Source organism: Vidua chalybeata, chromosome 5, assembly GCF_026979565.1.
Source record: "Vidua chalybeata isolate OUT-0048 chromosome 5, bVidCha1 merged haplotype, whole genome shotgun sequence".
Lineage (NCBI taxonomy): Eukaryota > Metazoa > Chordata > Aves > Passeriformes > Viduidae > Vidua > Vidua chalybeata.
Genome location: NC_071534.1, coordinates 55874340 through 55895333, shown reverse-complemented (window position 1 = coordinate 55895333; position 20994 = coordinate 55874340). Strand labels below are relative to the sequence as shown.

Below are 20994 nucleotides of genomic sequence, written 5' to 3'. Positions count from 1 at the left end.
ATGCACATTCTATTTTTGCGTTTTTCTTTCACTGTTTTTAGTATTCTGTGAGATAGTTTCTTAGCTGTCTCTTTCATAATATAATACTATATCCAGTAGTTCTCCTTTCATGTTTTATTGTAAGATTATAAGATATAACTGCTTAAGAAAGGAATGATTTTGTCATTTATAGTTGTGACTTTAGGAAAAATGCTTATTACCAATTAAAATATTCAACATATATTTCCTATTTTAAAACAACAAAGTTCTAAGCAAGAAAAAAAGGGTTTTGCACCAGCTGATGGGAACAAAACATAATTTTTCGTCAGTCAGTTTTGGCCTATGGTTAGATTGATTTGCTGTAACTTGGGTATCCAAAGGTAGCTGCTAGCAACTCCAGTTTTTCTTTATACCCAATAAAGAGCAAAAGGGACCTTCTCAGAGTAATTTATCTCATCTTAACTGCCTAGGATAAGTCAGATGTATCACTCTCTGTTACACACTATTTTTCTGCCTTGTCTTGATACACCTGTGTTTTAAGATGAAACTTAGCTGGAATGTAAATTTCACTAAGAAGACATGACTGCACCTCATCCTTCGATTATTATCTCAGATTGTTTTGAAAATATGGAAACTTTGAGTTAATTTGATATTTGAAAATATTTTTTCTTTCTTTACTTATTTCTTGGGGGAAACTCACAAATAAAATCTGTTTCAAATTATGCTTGTGCTTTCAAGGTGCTTGATCGACATTTTATGAAAACAGAGAACTGAATGACAGGATCTGTGGTTTGAGATCATGTAGTCAGAGAAGGTTCTTTATGTAATACTTCATGTTTGAAAAATAAGTGGGAAGATCATCAGTTGAAAAATAAAGCTTCCCTTTAACATTTGTGTCTAAATACCATAATTATTTTTTTAAGGCTGGCAAAGAGCCACATGGAAAAAATGAGGGATAATGGGTACAAGTTTCTTCTGTGGATATTCCAATTAGACACAGAATGATAACTTTTCAAAATGAGAAAAATCATCATTTTAAACACCCCAGGGAACTGGTGGATTCCCTGGTATTGTACACTTAAGATTCAGTTGGACAGGGGTGCTGGGCCATTTGGTCTAGACTGGCATTTTTGCCTAAAAAGGTTGGACCAGATGATCCTTGAGGTTCCCTTCCTACCTGGTATTCTTTGATTCTGTGGCTTATTAAGATATAATAACATGGTTCTTCATTATTTTCTGAAATGTTTAGAATTAGGATGTCAAGCCCTTTGCTAAGAATAACTACAAGATATGTAGGACATGCTACTTTATTTTCCTCAGCATTGTTGGGGATGTTTTGCAATCAGAGCTCAAAAATCAGAGTTCTAAGTAATACTTAGAACTGTATATCAAGTTTCCAGAATAAAATGAAGGCAAAAGTCAAACCTTTGATCTGTAGGTTTTGGCATGAATGAAGTTTAAAAATTAGTTTTATGTAACATCAACACAATTATATAGGAAAGAATAAACAAGCACTTTATCTTGTCTCCAACCTGCTTGCAAGTAAAGCTGGCAGATAAATTAGCCACTGACTGACAAGTATCCATCTATGAATTTACCAGGTTCATACTTTAAAGAATTAACACTGAATTCTTCCATATTTTTATACGTATTTCTAGAATGAATTTTTTCAAACACAGCTCCTTAAAGCTTTATTCTGAACATGACATGAATGCTACATAAAATTATGTAGCAGAAAACTGGTTTTGTCTCCAATATTCAGTCCAACACTGCTGGTTTAGGAATGTAACAACCAAACATAATTGCTGGGTTGTTTTTCTTTTAATAAAATAAAGAATCTCATTTTTTAAACAAATACATCCTTCCCTGGGCTTTCTTAAATAGGATGTAGAATGTACTTTTGAAATTTTTCTTCATCTACATTATAGTAGATAGTAAGTATATAATTGCTATTTGACATTTCATTTTTGCTGTCAAAAAAAAAAAAAAAACTCAAAAATTTGGTTCTTTTAATTTCATTCTGTATATAGTTTGATTTTAAAGAGATTATTTCTAAAGTGAAGGTGGACCTTAGACCTTTAATGCAAAGTCATATGTGAAGGAAACAGGCATATTAAGTGTGACCTGCTAACCCAATTGTGAGAAAATATTAGCTAACAATTTTGTTGCATCTTCTAGCAAGAGAGTGGTTTAAGAATTCAGTATCAAAGCTGGTAATTTTTACAACTTTAAAATGGGTTGTGTTGTACCTGGTTACCATTTTTACAATGTTCAATGGAGAGAAGTACCTTAGAATATGTTCAGTTGTGTAGTATAATTCCTGGAGTTTTGAAATGCAAGTGTCAATTCTTGCAGCAAAAGGAGTAGGTAATTTAAGGGCTCTTAAACTTTACAAATATTGGGTGAGATTGCACTTGTCAACATCACTCTTAGAGTAAGTCCTGAGTTGATTATCAAAATCCACTCTGCTTTCCACTGCTGCATCACTGAAAGTCTTTTCTTAAGAAAGGAAACACAGTGAATGTCAGATAGATAAAACTGGAATTTTTAGAAATGGAAATACAGTGTTTAGAACTTGGTCTGAGCAGCACACAAAGAATAGAGATTTTCTTGAAATATTTCCATGTGATGGAGAAGGTTGATTGGATTTGTATTTTTTTCTAGCAATCTTTAACTATGGCAGATTGCTAATGTATTCTGAAAAAATGGCATCGCTATTCACCCTGATTTAAAGCTTGATTTAGTGTTGATTGCTTCATTTCTACACCCACATAGTCATAATGTATATTTGGTATGTTTTGTTATGATGTAATTTTTATTCATGAATATAGGGTTTGTGATATTATGACAGCAGTTTGCCTGCACTTTTCATCATATTAATTTTATTTGCAACTGGTGTTCCCTAGTCCTATTTTTGAGCTCAAATTCCATAGCAATGACCTCGGTTGCATTAGTTTGATAAGATATTTTATTTCAACATAGCATCTGGTTTATCACCAGTGTAATTTCCCTGTGTGTCAGTTAAGCTTCATCAGTTTTTAAGCTGGAACCAGTGAGAGATTGGAAGATAGCAATTTGCTATTTAAATTAGCAAAGGTACTGTACAAACCCAAAGAATAAGAATAAGAATTCTTTGGGTTTGTACAGTACCTTTGCTAATTTAAATTTGTTTTAAAACAAGTGATGAAAAGTGATGAAAAGTCTTTGATAAAAGTTTGTCGACAGATGCACCCATGATTTGTGTTCTTTCACAAGAATTGTATAAATCTGAAAAGATTTGTTATGCCAAAGCATTTTTTAGAATACAAGGATAGTATCCTGAGAAGTGTGCAAAGAACTTTTAAATGTTTAATAATTCAAAAGTATATATGTAGAATATATATTTATAGGTAAATGAAATAAACTGCAATTTTGTTCAGAAAATAGAAACTGTTGGTGAGAGGAAAAATGGTATGAGAGAATTTGTTTATTTGCCTGAGAAAATTAGGATGGCAATCATTAATTTGCTTACCTGAATTCTGTGTTTAGAAGACTCTTATGCTCTGGATTTGAGTACCAGTTACTTTTTTGTCAACTAAGTGCTATGAAAAATGCCAGGAGATCAATCCCAACTGTCCAAAAATCTTAAATTTGGACAGTTGTAGCTCAGGTAAGTGAATTAAAAGTGTTCAGACACCTTTTGTTACAAATCAAAATGTGGTTTGATTTTTTTTTTTCTACTTTTTAGAGTTTTAGTAATATTTAATTGCTTTTGCATGAGTTGTAGCAATACTGGTTTCTATGGGATATTAGTGTATATAAGTTGTTCATACATTATGATTAACATGCTTTTCACTTGGCATTGATTGATTTTGTTTAACACGGGATCTACAAGGAAACCACATTAGTTTCAATCAATAATTCCCTGCTCTTCTTATTATCTCTGGGACTCTATAGGGAGGTATAGGGGTCAGAACTGATCATTAATAGAATCCTAGGTCATGCACTTCAAACAAAACTGCTTAATAACTGGAAAGCTTCATCATTCTAAAGAATCCTAGACATATTGCAGGGAGCAAATTAAAAAAAAGAAAACAGAACTATAATTATTTTTAAAAATGAGAATTTTTGCTTTTCCATTTAGAGTATTTAATATGCTTGTTATTACAATATTTATGTTATTTTATAATTATTTTATTGCAGATATTTCAAATCTTCCTTCATTGTAATTATTATATAATTTACTTAATTGCATTTAAGAAATGTCTCTTTAAAACAAGTAAAGCCAAAAGGAAAACTAGTAATATCAAACTTATAAATATCAAACTACCAAATATCAAATATCAAAACTATAAATATCAAACATATTCTTCAACATGGCTTGAAGAAATAATAATTTTTTTCTTCCTTTCCTCTTCCTAACTCCCACATATGCCATCACAAATGCATCTATATGTATAGATGCACCAGAGCATGTACAAAGCTTTATTTTCTCTCAACTACCTCTAGAAAATTCCATCAGAACTACAGATTTTCCTAGTTGCTGATATAGAAGTAAAATTGTTTCTATTACTTATGAGCTTCCCTTTCCTATGTGTACAGTCTGACAATTTCCACCTTGCAGGTCACTTTTCATTTGGAAACACACAGGAAGTTTCATTTTGGTTACTTTGCTTTCAGCTCCAAACAAAGGACAAGATGTGACATTCCAAAAGAAGTTGAGTGAAATTTCTTGTCTCAATAATATCACAAACTTAGTAAAATCATGTAAACACGTTCACATTGAATACCTTTGTTCTATGATAATGAATGTCAAGTGTCAGTTAGAGACTGAAGTGTTCCTTGGGGAAGGAATGTGACTGTTCAACCCTAAGACAGAAATTGAGCAGTGTTAAATGGAACATATCAGTAGCTGCACCATCAATGGCAAGAAAGATGTGTCTATAAGAAATACAGGGAGGTAAGGTTCATTTTCTTTCTTGACTGAGAATGCATAAAAAGAATAACCAAACACATGACATAAAAAGCAAGCAACCAATGAAAAATAAACCCAAAGCCCTGCCAAGGAAGGTAGCACACAGATTGATAACTACCCTAAAGGAGTACTTTAATGAAGAAGGGTAGGCAAGGGTTTCACTATGTTCTGAAATATTTGTTACCTAAACTCAAACAACTGATCCCCATCTTGAATACTGTGGCAGTTCTGGGTGCCTCAATATGAGATGGACATCAGGCTGTTACAGTGTGTCCAGAGGAGAGTGACCAAGATAATGAAATGTCTTGAGGGCAAGACTTAACAGAGGCAGCTGAGGTCACTTTGTTCAGCTTGGAGAAGTCTGAGGGGTGATCTCATCTCAATCTACAATTTCATCAAGATGGGCAGCAGAGGGGAAGATCCCACTCTTTGGTGACTAGTGTTAGGCCCCAAGGAAATGGAATGAGACAGCATCAAGGGAAGGTCAGATTGGGCATTTGGAAAAGGCTTTTCACTGAGAGCATGGTCAGGCAATGAAACAGGTTTCCTTGGGAAATGGTCTCAGCACCAAACTGGTCAGAGTTCAAGGAGTATTTGGAAAATACTCTTGGTCACAGAATCACAGAATCACTAGGTTGGTAGAGACCTTCAAGATCATTGAGTCCAACTCATGCCATAACACCTCAACTAAACCGTGGCACCAAGTGCCACATCCAGTCTTTAAGAACACATCCAGTGATGGTGACTCCACCACCTCCCCGGGCAGACAATTCCAGTACTTTATGACTCTTTCTGTGAAAAACTTTTTCCTAATATCCAACCTATATTTCCCTTGGTACAGCTTAAGACTGTGTCTTCTCGTTCTGTCAGTTCCTGCCTGGTGAAAGAGACCAACCCCCACTTAACTACAACCACCTTTCAGGGAGTTATAGAGAGTGATAAGGACACCTCTGAGTCTCCTTTTCTCTAGGCTAAACAACCCCAGCTCTCTCAGCCGTTCCTCACAGGGCTTGTGTTCCAAGCACCTCACCAGCCTCGTTGCCTCCTTTGGATGTGCTCAAGCATCTCAACGTCCTTCCCAAACTGAGGGGCCAGAACTGGGCACAGCACTCGAGGTGCAGCCTCACCAGTGCTGAGTGTAGCGGAAGGATGACCTCCCTGGTCCTGCTGGCCACACTATTCCTGATATAGGCCAGGATGTCATTGGCCTTCTTGGCCACCAAGGCACACTGCTGGCTCATGTTCAGTCGGCTGTCAACCATTACCCCCAGGTCCCTTTCTACCTGGGCACTGTCCAGCCATTCCATCTCCAGCCTGTAACAGGGGGTTGCAGGGGATAATTGTGGCCAAAATGCAGGACTTGGCACTTGGATTTATTAAACTTCATCCTATTGGAGTCTGTCCATCCATGCAATCATTCCAGGTCTCTCTGCAGAGCCTTCCTACCTTCCAACAGATCGACACACGCTCCTAGCTTAGTGTCGTCTGCAAATTTACTAATGAAGGACTCGATGCCCTCATCCATGTCGTCTATAAAAATATTAAACAGAACTGGCCCCAGCACAGACCCCTGAGGGACACCACTGGTGACTGGCCCCAGCTGGATGCAGCACTGTTCACCACCACTCTCTGGGCCTGGCCATCCAGCCAGTTCCTAACCCAGCAAAGAGTGCTCCTGTCCAAGCCGTGGGCTGCCAGCTTCTCCAGGAGTATGATGTGGGAGACAGTGTCAAAGGCCTTGCTGAAGCCCATATAGATAACATCCACTGCCTTTCCTGCATCCACCAGACGGGTCACCTGGTCATAAAAGGAGGCCAGGTTGGTCAAACACGACCTACCCCTCCTAAACCCATGCTGGCTGGGTCTGACACCTTGGCCATCCTGCAAGTCCTGTGTGATGACACTCAATATAAACTGTTCCATTACCTTGCCGGGTACTGAGGTCAGGCTAACTGGCCTATAAATAACAGGATATTCCTTCTCACCCTTTTTATGAATAGGCATCACACTGGCCAGCTTCCAGTAATCTGGAACCTCACCAATGAGCCAGGACTGTTGGTAAATGATGGAGAGCGTCTTTGCAAGCTCATCTGCCAGCTCCCTCATCACCCTGGGATGGATCCCATCTGTTCCCATAGATTTATGACTATCCAAATAGCTCAGCAGTTCTCTGACTGCCTCCTCTTGGATAACAGGGGACCATTCTGCTCCCTGACACTATCTACCAACCCAAGAGGACAGTTGTCCTGAGGACAAGCTGTCTTATCACTAAAGACTGAGGCAAAGAAGGCGTTAAGCACTTCTGCCTTCTCCACATCTGCAGTTACCAAGTTCCCTCCCACATCCAGTAGAGGAAAAAGGTTGGTCTTACCCTTCCTTTTGCCATTAATATATTTGTAAAAACATTTTTAATTTCCTTTACAGAAGTTGCCAAATTAAGTTTGAACTGAGCTTTGGCCTCCCTAATTTTTTTCTTACATGCCCTAGCAACCCTTATCCTGAGATCTGACCCTCCTTTCAAAGATATTACATCCTCTTTTTCTTCCTAAGTTCTTCTGAAACCTTGTTGCCCATCCAGGCTGGATGTTTGCCTCATCAACTTACCTTTTGGCACACAGGGACAGTCTGCCCCTGTGCCCTCAAGGTCTCTGTTTTGAATCATGCCCACCTGTCCTGGACTCCTTTGTTTCTAAGAGCTGTTTCCCAAGGAACTCACTGGATAAGTCTCCTCAATAGGCCAAAGTCTACCCTCCAGAATCCAATGTAGAAGTCCTATTGATGTTCCCCCTGATTTCACAAAATATCAAGAACTCTATAATTTCATGATCATTGTGCCCCAAGTGGTCTCCAACCACCACATCTCCCACCAACCCACCCCTATTTGCAAATAAACAGATCTAACATAGTCCCTCCCCTGGTGGGCTCACTCACCAGCTGTGACAAAAAGCTGTCCTCCACACACTCTAAGAATTTCCTGGACTGCCTCTTTTCTGTTGTATAAAGTTCCCAGCAGATGTCTAGTAGGTTGAAGTCACCTACAAGAACAAGGGCTGGTGATCCTGAAACATTCTCCAGCTGCTTACGGAATAAGTTGTCCACCTCTTCTTCCTGGCTGTGTGGATGATAACAGACTCCCAGTAGGATGTCAGCCTTGTTGGCCTTCCCCCTGATTCTTACCCATAGGCATTCAACTTCATCATCATTAGTTTTAATACCCTTTTAATCAAAAGCCCACTAATATAAAGGGCCATACCTCCACCTCTTCCACCTTTCCTTCCTCTTCAGAAGAGCTTGTAGCCATCCAGTGCAGTGCTCCAGCCATGTGAGTCATCCCACCACGTTTCCGTGATGGCGACTACATCACAGCTCTGCTGTTGTACCATGGCTTCCAGCTCTTGTTTGTCACCCATGCTGCATGCATTAGTGTACATGCACTTCAGCTGCACTACTAATTTCAACCCTAACTCAGGCTCACCACCCTTGGGCCTGCTTCCAGACAGCCCAGCTGCATCTCCTTCCCCCTTCAAACCTAGTTTAAAGCCTTCTCAATGAGTTCCGCCAGTTCATGAAATAAAATCCTTCTGCTTTTAACAGAGAAATTGAGCCCATCCAGTCCCAGCAGGCCAGGTGCTGTAAAAGTTGCCCCATGATCAAAGAACCCAAAGTTCTGCTGATGACACCAACCCTTGAGGCACTTGTTGATCATGTGGGCTCTCCTATTCCTTTTCTCTGCCACCAAAGGGACTGAGCAGAACAGTACCTGTGCTCCTGCCCTGACAACCACTTCACCCAGTGCCCTAAAGTCCCTTTGAATTGCCCTGATGCTTCTCTTTTCAATGTCATCACTGCCATCCTGGAGTATCAGCAGTGGATAATAATCAGAGGGTTGAATCAGCCCAGGGAGTCTCCTGGTATATCCTGTACTTGGGCCCACTGAGGCAGCAGACCTCCTTGTGTGTTGGGTCCAGTTGACATATGGGGCCCTCTGTTCTCCTCAGAAGGGAATCACCCACCATGATTACTCTTCTTTGCTTTTTAATGTTAGAGGTGGTGATCCGTCTGACAGATGAAGCATTATTTGTCATATGGTTTTCTCTAGCCCTGAGAGGAGCAGGGATTGGACTTGATGATCCATACATTTCCCTTGTACCTATAACAAAGACCCGGAAACACTTTTCACTTATAAGCATCCTACTTCGAGGTTAAACCTGGCGTCAATATACTATTTCGAGTAAAGAGATGGCTGCCTTTTTAAATGATAGGGCAGGGAAATATTTAGGAAAGCAGAATTATTTATGTGATTTGGAAGGTGGCCAGGAACCAGGGGTTATACTGTGCAAAGAGTGCTGAGAGAACTTTAATTGCCTCTAATGCTTAGTGCCTTGCTTTCACATTTCATCTGAAAGACAACACCTTCAGCCTCCTGGTGTTTGATTGGATGCATTAGTTCATCAATGCTAACAGCTTCATTTTCTTTACTTCCTTGACATTCCTATGCAGCCACCCATGTAGTCTAATCCTCTTTCATCTATGTGCTCTGATGGCAGTTTCAGCAAAGAAAAATGGTTAGAGGTTATGTGACATTAGATTGTGGAACCATTTTCTAAGGAAGTGACTAGAAGCCTAATTACTACAGACATTTTAAATTGAACTGGACAAAATAACTAGAGAACATATTATGCATTAGCATAAGCATGCACTGAATCACTGGGTAGAGTTTTCTGTGCTTGATATCTTGCGGCAGGGCGCTATCAACAACCACAGCAGTCTGATTGCAGTCTGATTCATTACCTAACTTCAGGCAATAGGTCAACATGACATTCCTAAATTCAGGAGTTTGGTCACTGTAAGCTCCCTCTGCATCTCCTTCTGCAGACAGGGGGCTGTGATGGGCATTTCAGAGATCACGTAGTGTGAATATTGGAATCACTTCTGAAAACTTGTCTCTTTTTCTTTTATGGCATTGAAGAGAACATGGGCTGACTAGCAGATAGGTTTTCTGCTTGAATGTAATGTATGTAAACATTTGATCAGCTGCTCAGATTGCCTTCTGGAAAAGCCACTGTCTTCACTGATTAGAGGCAGTTTGGAAAAAAATGTAACATGTTTATATTACTCCCTCTGGTTGTTATCCTACCTTCCAGTTATCCCCAGAAGAGTGGGAAAAGAGAAACGTCCAAAATTATTCATGTGTGAAGGTAGGCTTCTGCCAGGGCAACATGTTTGTCTCCAGTGAGTGTAAGGGAATATAGAGAGATGAACCTTTGCAAATACCCCTGCCATCAATGGGTGAGGTATAACTATTACTAAATGACATTTCAGACACTATGTGAAAGTAGCATGTTCAAGGAATATTCCCCTTGCCACTAATCCCATTAAGCACAAAGAACTGTAAACAATAACAACAAAAAGTTTCATAAAAGTGAATCAAGAAAGGCTATAACATGGTTAGAAATGGCATTTTAAAGCTATGTACCACCTTTTTTTAACTTACTTTTTAAACTTAGGTTTAATATCTGTGGTGATAGATGATGTGTCAGAAGAGTCCTAGAAAATGTTAAAATTGATTGCTAAATTAATGACAACATTACTAGCACTATTATACCCAACACAGAGTTGGGTATGGAGACAGAGTAGTTAATGCCAAGCATTTTTTTATATCTCTTTCAGAATATTCTTCACAGTGCTGATTCAGGGAAAATATTTTTTCTGAAGACAGAACTTTAGAAAGCCACATATTTATGGTGATATGAAGGAGTTGTGTTTCCCCTGCAGTTATGGGATGAGGTCATATTGGAGGAAAAAAAATATTTGTGTCATAAAAACTGGCATTTTCATATCAGAAATAAACTTTAATATGTATTTATTTTTTATTTCTCTAACTTGTTTTGCTTATGTTTTGCTGCTGTGTTATTTTACAGTATCACAGACATGCAAGGCACTTCACAAGCCAGTCTCACACAGTCCTAGACTAAAAGCTCTTGCAGTCTAAGGATGGACCTTATTGGTGATACAAGGCAATAAGGATATGTAGCTGCTTCTTTTTGTTAATTATCCACATTCCAGGGAGTAGGATAAGGAGGAAAGCCCTCAAGCCCTCACAGCTTCTTTGTACTCCCAGATGAGGTGGAAGTGGAAAAGTAGAATTTCCACTCACTTGTTTCAGAGTATGTCTTTTGAGAGTTTCAGGGGTTCATCTAGCATCCTTTTGAGAAGGGCATACACAGAGAACTTCCACCCATTCTCATCCCTTTTGAGAGGGCAAGGTTCAGCCCTAATTGAATATGAAGGAAGATTTATCAGTCTAGACTGTGCATCACAAAGGAGAAACAAATTCTTATTTGGGATAGAAAAAAAAAGTGTTTCAGATAAAGAATAAAACTGATTTAGAGTTTGATTTTTTTAAGGAAGGAAAGGCCTATGGATTGGTTTTTTTTTTTTTTTTTTTCAGTTGTTGGAATGTTTTGGTGCACTAACTAGCAGCAGCATTACAATAACCAATGGAAATAATCACCTGTTTTCTCTCCAATTATATCATGTAACAGTCTACAAAATTGAAAGACTCAGTCCTCCTGACCTTGAGAATATTTTTTTTTTTAATTTTATTTTTTTATTGTATTTTAAAGCTTACTGTCTAGGGTACATGTAATACAGATTGAAATAATTCAAGAAAAGGCTTTCTTTTTAGGATAGACATCTTCTGCACAAAGCAGCAAGCATATTTTAAATTTCAGGCTTCAGCTTTGCATGCATTGCTGAATTTTTAATTTTGTTAAGCATAAAACATTGAGGGCTTGCTAAGAATATTGACAAATTCTAAGCAGCTTTTCAAAAGTAGTTACCCTAGACACAGCATTGACACTCTTGCTTCAACAGCCTTAAGTCAGAATTTTGATGTATGTTTTGGAAGTCTAATCACTATATATAAATATAAAGCCAAGGGAAATGCCAGCCTTGGAAAAGAAGGCTGAAGCGCTGAGTCCAGGTCCCAACATAGCCCTGCCCAAAATATAAATGACCCAGTGTCACCTGGTCATGTGCACTGACACATCCTCCTGTTGCCTTACTATGTGTTTATGTGGGGCAATACCTGATGGGATCCCTCTCGAAGGGCCTGTTGCCTGTGTGAAGAGCATCAGCAATTTGTTCCTAGCTGAAGTTTAATCTTCCTTCAGAAGACAAATCATGCTATCCACAAAGTGCCTGGAACCCAATTTTATTGTGATCTGACTTTGTGAAACTGGATCAGGAATGTATCATGTTTTAGCTAATAATATCAAGGTTTTCTCTGTGCATTTCATCTCAGAGAAGTTCAGGAACTCCCACAGATGTCTGTCTCTTTTGTATAGATTCTATCTGAATTTTTATTTTCAATTGCAGGCAGTCTGCTTAGTAACTTCAATGTGAAGCTCCTTGTTGAAGTGGTGGGCCACAGGCAGATAAACTGCCTCACAGTCTTGGGGTAGGAGGACATTTGGGTTTAAAAAAGCTCGTTAGGTTTTTACTGTTAGAAAATACTGCTGGGCTTTTAGTACCAGATTTCCTGAAGAGATGTTATGCTAATGAACTGAGTTTTGCAATTTTGCATTTGTCACATGTCAGAAGTGGAAGTCTTGGTTTGTTTGAATATTTTAAGTACCTGACCTCTGTTCATTTGAATTCACATCACACTTTAATTTTTGTGGTTTCACCATCCTACACTAAAAAGTGCTGAGTTAGTGTTGTCTTCCTTTACCAGTGATATGAATGGCATTATCTGCATTGGTTGGTGTTAAGCCCCAGACTTGTTTGATGAGTTTCTTAAAGGGGCTTAGGTTTTTTATACCCTGAGGCAGGGGCACAGGAGAAACATGACATTCTCAAGAGGTTTGCACAACAAACTTTTACTGTCAAACTGTAGAAAATAAGGGTACTTGGCAAATTTTAAAGCAAATATTCAATCCAAATAAAGCATTTTGCATGGCATTGACTTAGAAACCTCTAACCCATCCAACTTTAAGTTACCCAGATTTTGAGAGGAGGAAATTAGAACAGAGAGCAGAGAAAGGTTAATAATCACCACTTGAATTCCAGTGCAATTATACCTACTGTAAAATCCAAATGCTGGGCCTTGCCCATGTGTGCCTTTGTGCAACTGCTCTCATCTGCTTTGGTCCCCTGGGACACTTCTCTCCAGGTGGGGCCTCTGGTGTGCCAGTGGCAGACAGTCATTCTGGGCCGGACAAGAGGCTCCAGGGGATGCGATGTGAGTGCATGCCTCACTTTTCACAGAATTTGCCCTGCCTCCTGTTCTTTTAGGTAGGCTGAGTACAGCTAATTTTTAACCTATTTGCACAGTTTAAAACCTTTTGGTTAATGTGGAAACAAAAAATATATGCTGAGTATTGTGTTGACTTCAGTTCTGTAGGTACTGTGTGTAGCATAAGATTTTATTTTCTGGTAATCATACGGCATTTTTCATATTTATCCCTATCTTTTAGTTGTATATTTATATATCTATATCTTGTTTATGAATAAATATATAGAAAACAGAAAACCCCTTTATATTTATATTATTATGTGACATTGGAGTGAATAAATTAGAAGCTGAAAGGCCAAAATACAAAATTCTTCCCCAACATTTAGTGCTTCTGCTCCAATATTACCTTCCTGGTCAAGGATGACTTTGCAAGTAAAAAAGTCTCACTGTTGTACAAAGTTACCTAGCAATTGTAATTGTCCTAAGCTGGTAATTACACCCATGAGAGTAGTTTCCAGGACAAGCCAGAGGACTCAAGTCAGGTTTAAACCAGTGTAAGAGCCCATCCAGCTATTACAATGTCTAAACTAATTTATTATGAATTAAGTGGTGCCAGTTCTTTGTGTAGGAAATTCTACAATGACATTGTGTTCAGCATGCAAATAAAGATTATGGAAAGGTTTCTGTACTTGAAGTAGTTTTTGCTTCTCTTTGAGATGTTGATGACTGTATCTGGAACATGAGCATGAGTCTAGATCCTATTATAGAATTAATAAAATAGCCTACCCAGACAGAGAGACATGATTCCTATCTTGATATTCTTATAATTTAAGGTTCACATACTTTAACCTCTTAGTCAAATTAAGAATGCTATTGAAGCTAATGAACCTGTTTCCTTGAATTTGGATTTACTGGATCAGTACTCTTCTGGATAGCTAGATATAATAAAAAAAAAAAAAAAAATGGGATCAGTGCAGTGACAAGCTTCCCGTAAGAAAGAAATTTGAAGATCTTCAGATTCATGTAAGAGTAATTTGAAATTCTTTGTACAAATTATTTCCCTTTTTTCTAAGTTTTTATATAACAATTGCTTTAAATAGTGTACTTTTCACTATAGTCTAGTAATAATCTACTCAGGCTTTTATTTGGAATAGAAATTGTGATATGAGAAAGACTAACTGCTTCTCAGTTTGCATTGGATTTTTTCTGTACTCTGAATTTGTTTTTTTTTAAATTATATTGTGGACTGTTAACATAAAGAGTTGCTTCTATTTATTTTTTTAATTTCTTTTGCATTGAATCTGCCTATTAAAATAATGAAAAATAGTGTTCCCTTGATCTTTGAATTCATATCATAATATGATGAGATTTAGAGGTGTGACATCCTGTTACAGTGCCCCTGCTAGCTTCAATATTCAACCTAATTTTGGAGTATTCTTCAAAGTTATAGAACTTCACTTAAATGCTAATTTGCACAATATTCAAGATTCAAATTTTCACTTTCTCAGAATACTGTGCCTATGTATAGTATTTTACATGTATAATATAACATGTTGCTTTTTATTTTTATTTTCCCATAACATAAAATGTCAAGATTTTCTGTACTGAAAAGCAGTGGCATAACATATTTTAACGTAAATGAAAAATTACAGAAAAGTTGTGTATGACAATAAGATATGCACAGTCTATCAATTATGAAAATTCATCAGACTATATATATACATGAGAAGCATAAAGAAAAAAAAGGAGGTAAAGATTCAAATTAAAGCAGTATAAATTTATTGTGATGTCTGTGAAAGTGAGGTTTAAGAAAATTATGTGAGTATTAGTAAGTATGCTCAAATATATTAAAAAAATGGATTATCAGCAGACTTTTTTCAATTTGAATTAAAACATTTGTTTTTTCCTTTCCTAGATTTTACCTTTATGATGTAAAGCTGAATCCACTTGAATGGTTTTGAAAAGATTTTGCCAATTGAAAAAAAAATATTCATGAGAATCAAAATGGGGTAGACACTCTTTTCCCTCTCCTTACCCTCTCCCCCTCTTTTCCATATCCTTTGCATGCCCTGATTTGAATGGAAAAGGTTTCCACTGAGTACTAGATTATGCTTTCTACAAAGTTATTTGTGTCCCAGATTTGTTGACTCTAAATACTGTATGATATCAGCTAGAAAATCAGCTATGGTCTTGGTGTTCAGCAATATGCAACCTTGATAGCCATCTGTGTCCATATTACTTTCATTAATAGGATGTGCTATCATCAGACCAGAATTTCATTATGCTGCAGAGGCACAGCAGCTGAGTAAGGAGAGATAACCAGTAGCTTATAAGAGTAGCATTAAGAGCAGTCATTGACATTTTGAGAAAAATAAGGCATAACTACCTCTGAAGGCCTTTCCTGTTTCCTGTAAGATTATCAGTAGCTACTGAAACCAAATTTTTGTGGGTTTTTTTAATATGTTTTATAAGAATTTTTCATCCACCAAAGTATTTAATCATTGATCTCAGTAGAGCAGTAGTGATATCTGTTTCAGGTATAGACTGCATAGTTACAATTTTCTAGTAGACATTCAGTAGCAGAGTTGCAGATGTAATCACGAGTAAAGATCTTTTCTGAAAATTGGTTGTTGCTGCTGGATTCATCAACATAAAAAGAAAATAACACTTTCCATACCCTTTCTGGGGAAAAAAAAAACAAAAAACAAAACGAAGACAAAAACATCTCTGAGATTGTTCAGTAGCCTATTTAAAACGGTTTTCATAAAGGCATTTTTAGGAAAAATAATAATGTGTTCATAATTTAGTTTACCATTTTATATCCTTTCATCACCAAAAGTATATCACATCCTCTAGAGCCAAATGAGACTGGGCACATGTCAATAATTTTGACTTCTTAGATCAGTCAAAATTAGTAAGATTAGAAAAACATTTGATATATCTATAAAAGAAGATTGGCAAGATTCTTGTTATTGCTTCTCATGGCTGCCATAGTAGTGTGCAAGGGCAATCGCAGTCCTTTATTATGCTGCATGCTGTGGAAACTCAAAATAACAGTTAATCCCATTCCTGAAAATTAAATAGAAATTAGAGGGAGAAAGGGCCAAAAATTACTAGAGAAAATATGAGACAAAATAATCTTGTTCCACGCTTGTTCCATTTTGTTAATTTCTGTAGGGTGTAGCAGAATTAAGTTGTGCTGAAAGCTGAAAGAGCCAAATGAAAACAATTTATGATGGAAAGAGATTCTGAAAGGAAAAGGTGTGAAGGGGATACAGCTGTAGAAAAGATCCTGAGAAATTTGGGTATGCAGAGAAGCATGTGTAAGAGAAGGAAGAGTAAAGGGTCAGAGCAAGTCAATACAGAATAGAGGAAGTCTTATCAGCATTTTAACAACATTTTTGAGCTTCCAAAATATTTTCTTTTGCTGATTATATATGTACTGATGTTATTTTTAGGATATTATCCTAGACTGTGTTTTTTTGGTAAAGTTTACTTTTTGGGTTTTGCTTTGTTTTTGTTGGTTTTTGGTTTGCTAGTTTGTTGGTGGTTTTTTCTTTTTGTTTTGTTAGTTAATAGTGTTGTTGGATGCTAGACTCCTGGACCTATAAAAAGAAGCAGGAGTGTAGAAGAAAGCAAGAAGACAGAGGATGGAGAGAGGGTGGAGTCAAGGACAAGGAGCTAAACACTATGGTCTGGTTAAGTAAAATTAGAGGTTGGCTAATGAGGTAAATCAAAAGGCGATACAGAGGAACTGAATAATTGCAGTGGTAATAGCATGCCTTTCCAAGTGAGTAAAAGCTGTAATTAGCTTTGAATTTAGCAGAAATAAAAATAACAGGTATAGATTTACCTGAAGATAGAAACAGAAGCCCATTTTGTTCTCATATTTGTGAGGGATGGTAGGACCTGAACCAGGAAGGTGAAACAGAAGTTAATATTGCTATATATCTCTGAATATATCCTTACTTTTGCTTTCTCCTGAGCTGCTTTTTAATTTTTTAGTATAAGAGAAACATTATTTGGTTTTACCAATAATGCATGCTTTAATCAAATGGATTAATTAAACTCCTAAAGGAAGACATTAGTGAGCAAATTGAGTTAGTCATATTGCTCGCTTCCTCAATCTTTATCACTTTTCTCACAAATCCATTAACAGATATTCATCGGTTATTCGTCCTCTTACAAAAAGAACTTGGAAATAACAGCCATCACCTAAAACACAAGATAAATATGCCTGCCATCCAGAGTTACTTGACATCCACATTGGTGTAGGACTTTTAATTGCATTTCTTCTCTTCTTATGTTCAATAATAAAGTATCTTCGACATGAGGAAACCTTTTCTCCTGCAAGTAACTGTTGTGCAGAGGTTTCTTCAGCTACTTTTCTCTCCCATTTATCTTGGGTAGACTGTTCAGACCAGGATGCTCTTCTTTTGTTGTAAAGTAGTTAATCATATTTCTAAATATAATGTGAATTAAAATATGAGTAAATCTGTTCCTCATTGCTTGTGTAGTAAGGCAAGGACAATATGGATAATGTTTTCATAGACATTCATCTTTTTGACCCATTTTTATCCTCAATGTCTGCTTTATACATATGTGTATAATTTTTTGGTTTAAAAATATAGATAGATCCTGAGCTTCATGAGACAAGGTGAGTGGATGGAGTGTTTAGAGTGGAGAAGACTGAAGTATGCTCAATGTCAGGATGCGTAAAATAGAAGATGTGATACTAAATATTTCATATGGAGAGATAGGTAATTTAGTAGAAAACTATTTGCAGTATTACAAATGAGAGAGGAGTGATATCTCATATCTGCCTGAGAGTAAATGTTTGCTTGCTGATAACTCCAGAATAGTTAATTAAATGCTAAAATCCATTATTCTTCATCCTTCTGCCCCATCATAATACTGACTAATGATCTTGTTAGGAGTTTGCAACTAAGTTCACAGAAGTCTTGGTGAGGGTTGAACAGTGTCCAATAATGGTGATAATACATTAGCTTAGAAGGCAAAGCTAGAAGATGGCAGCTCTCCGTAGTCCATTTTTATGTTCTGCTGGAGAGAGTGAAGCTAATGAGGGCAGCAAGAATTTATCAGTACTCCTTTAACACTGGTACTTTCAAACAAGTTACTGGTAAAGACACTGTATCCTCTGCTAGGCCTTCAGCCACTTGGTTGTCTCTTCAAAGTCTTCAGAGTTTGTTGTGTTATTAAATTTTGTATTAAGTCCATTGTTCTTTTATTGTCTCGTTGTAAGCAATGGCTCACTTTTCCTGTGATGCTCATAATTGTGTATGTGTACATATATACATGTCCTCATTAGGTGTTCCAGTAATAAGACCTTATTTGCTCCTTTCTGTGAACACTTTTCTTTCAACTGCATCTTTGCAGTTTTGAAACTGACAAGGTAGATACTGGGGCTTACGTAGCTTTGCAATGGTGCGCTTTTATTTTTCCTGTTTTGTTCTCAATTCTTTTTTTAGTAACTTGTATCATTCTGCATCCAATTCTGACAGTTACTGAGCCCTGGCTTGATGTTTATTTTGAAACATTTCTGGTTTGATTTCCAGATTTGTCTCTGAGATGATAACAGCTAAATTAGAGTACATTCCTGTATATCTATAGCTAGAGCTATTTTTTTCCATGTGCATTACTTTGTTTTTATTGACGTTGGATTTCGGCTGCCAGTTTATCATCTGATTTCACAGCAGTATAAGATCTATTTGCAGCTTTCACAATTTTCTTTCTACTACTCAGAGTAATGTATTGACATCAGCATATACACCTCACAGTTCCAGCTTAGTAAAAGCTGCAGCATCACATTTTCCTGGCTTTGGACATTCTGATCCTGTTCATCTGTATTTTGTGTTGTTTATTAAAACTAAACAAGTTTCACAGTTTTGCAGTTTTCTCTGAGTAAAACTATTAAACTTCAGGTTGTCCTTGGCTTTTTTAAATTTACTCTTTCTGATCTCCATGTCCCTTTGTAGGAATGCAAAAAGCAAGGAGAACATGCCTATGATAAGTTAATTCATGTAATATAAAGTAATAATATCACTCACTGTTGTTTGGAAAAGGACATTTCTGTTGGGTTGGGAATTGTTATCAGTATATTGGGTCTTTTTTCTAGCCTGATGTCAGTAGTCAATTACTTTTGGAAAGTTTATTTTTATTGTAGAATAATCAGTTTATTTTGCTGACCAGCACTTAACCTGATTGTTTTCCACATTTTTATTTTTTAAATATTTTTCCTTGTCATTTGTTTGTTTTTTTTCTGTAATGTAAGCTTTAATTTATTGCAAGCTGAAAAAACTTGTTATGATTATCAAGTGGCTGGAAATGTAATTGAGACTGCCTTTTACATCTAGCATTAGTTCATGCAAATTCACACAAAAAATGTGTACTGCCTGTTTACAAGAATCCTTTACCCTTAATAAAAATACTATACCTGGCAATTTGTTAGTTATAACATGAGTGAATTCAAACTCTAAGAAGTCAAGATGGTTTCTTTTCTCTTAAGTCAATATACACTAAAACAGTAGGATATTTTACCATCAGCAAATTATAAGTAATCTCACAATCTCTTAAATGCCTTTGTAAAATAATTGATTGTAAATCTGAGCTTCTAGCCAAAATTACTTCTGACCTTATATCACTGAGATGGCATGTTGTCATGTTTGATACAAGCTGAAGAAAATAGTTATTTTGACAGCTTATTTACTTTGGGGTTTGTGTGTGACATGTTAAAATAACTCTCTGGTGATCATCTGTATAGAAAATAAGCAAAGTTTTTGGATTAATCAAACATTAAAGTAAATTTTGGGATAAAGACAGAAAAAAAGTTCTGTTTGGGAATTCATATTCTTAAAAAATTATCTCTCCATGCCATTGTAAAACTGTTTTTGGTTTAGTGTTTATTATGTTTTTTTTTTTAATCTAGATTATACATTTTTGCATCTGTAGAAAAAAATTAATTCTATTAGAGAAAAGTGCCAGCTTTATAGAGGTATAGATATTTAATTTGTCATTCTTCTTGGATATTTGTACTCCTTTTACAGATATTTAGGTGGTAAGTGCATTTATGTTCATTACTGAACTAGTGCTAGAACAAGTTGGTTTAGTTTTGTTTGAAGCTTTTTAAGAGAAGATAAGACCTATTATCTTTGAGGTGTCTTCATTCACTGCTGCTGATTAGCAAAGATTAATAGTATTTTAAATTGTAATTTAATTATATCTATCAAATAATTCAAACAGAAAATTAGTTCATTATATATGCAGTTAATGGAACTGAATGTCAAGCTCATTATATGGTATTAAAATTTTGCCACATTTAGTGTAGCTTTAAGAAGAAATACTTTAAATAGTTAGGATTCTCAGTACATATAGTGTCTCTGCCTTTAGGCATAGCCTAAGGCTCTGAACATTTTTAGCAAGTGGAACTCTATTAGAATCCATTTTCATAAATAAAAACAGAATTTAAGTTATTCTTCCCAGGGATTAGCTATCTGGGACTATTCTGGAATGTATTTATATTAGTGTTAATTTCCTTAGCACGCTAATTTATTTCATATTTGTATGCTCAAGTACAAACTCCTCCAGGACCATCCTTATGTCAATCAGCACATGCAAGTCCTTCTTTTTTGTTTCATTTAAGCTATGCTTGAAAGAAATTCACAGAAGTAGATCTATGAAGTATTTCCAAGGGATTTCATTTCTCAACAGCTAGCTTTATGTTTGCTATCTATATTAACAAAGTAACATAATCCCTGTAAATTTACCTTAATTTTACATATGAAGTAAAAAATGAGTCTCTTAA

General features: G+C 36.5%; 1 protein-coding gene across 4 annotated transcripts in view; it reads left to right on the top strand.

The window, feature by feature from the left end:
• TAFA5 (TAFA chemokine like family member 5) overlaps positions 1-20994 on the top strand; it is a 403321-nt gene that overhangs the window by 229928 nt on the left and 152399 nt on the right. The gene's annotated exons all lie outside the window — the stretch shown is intronic.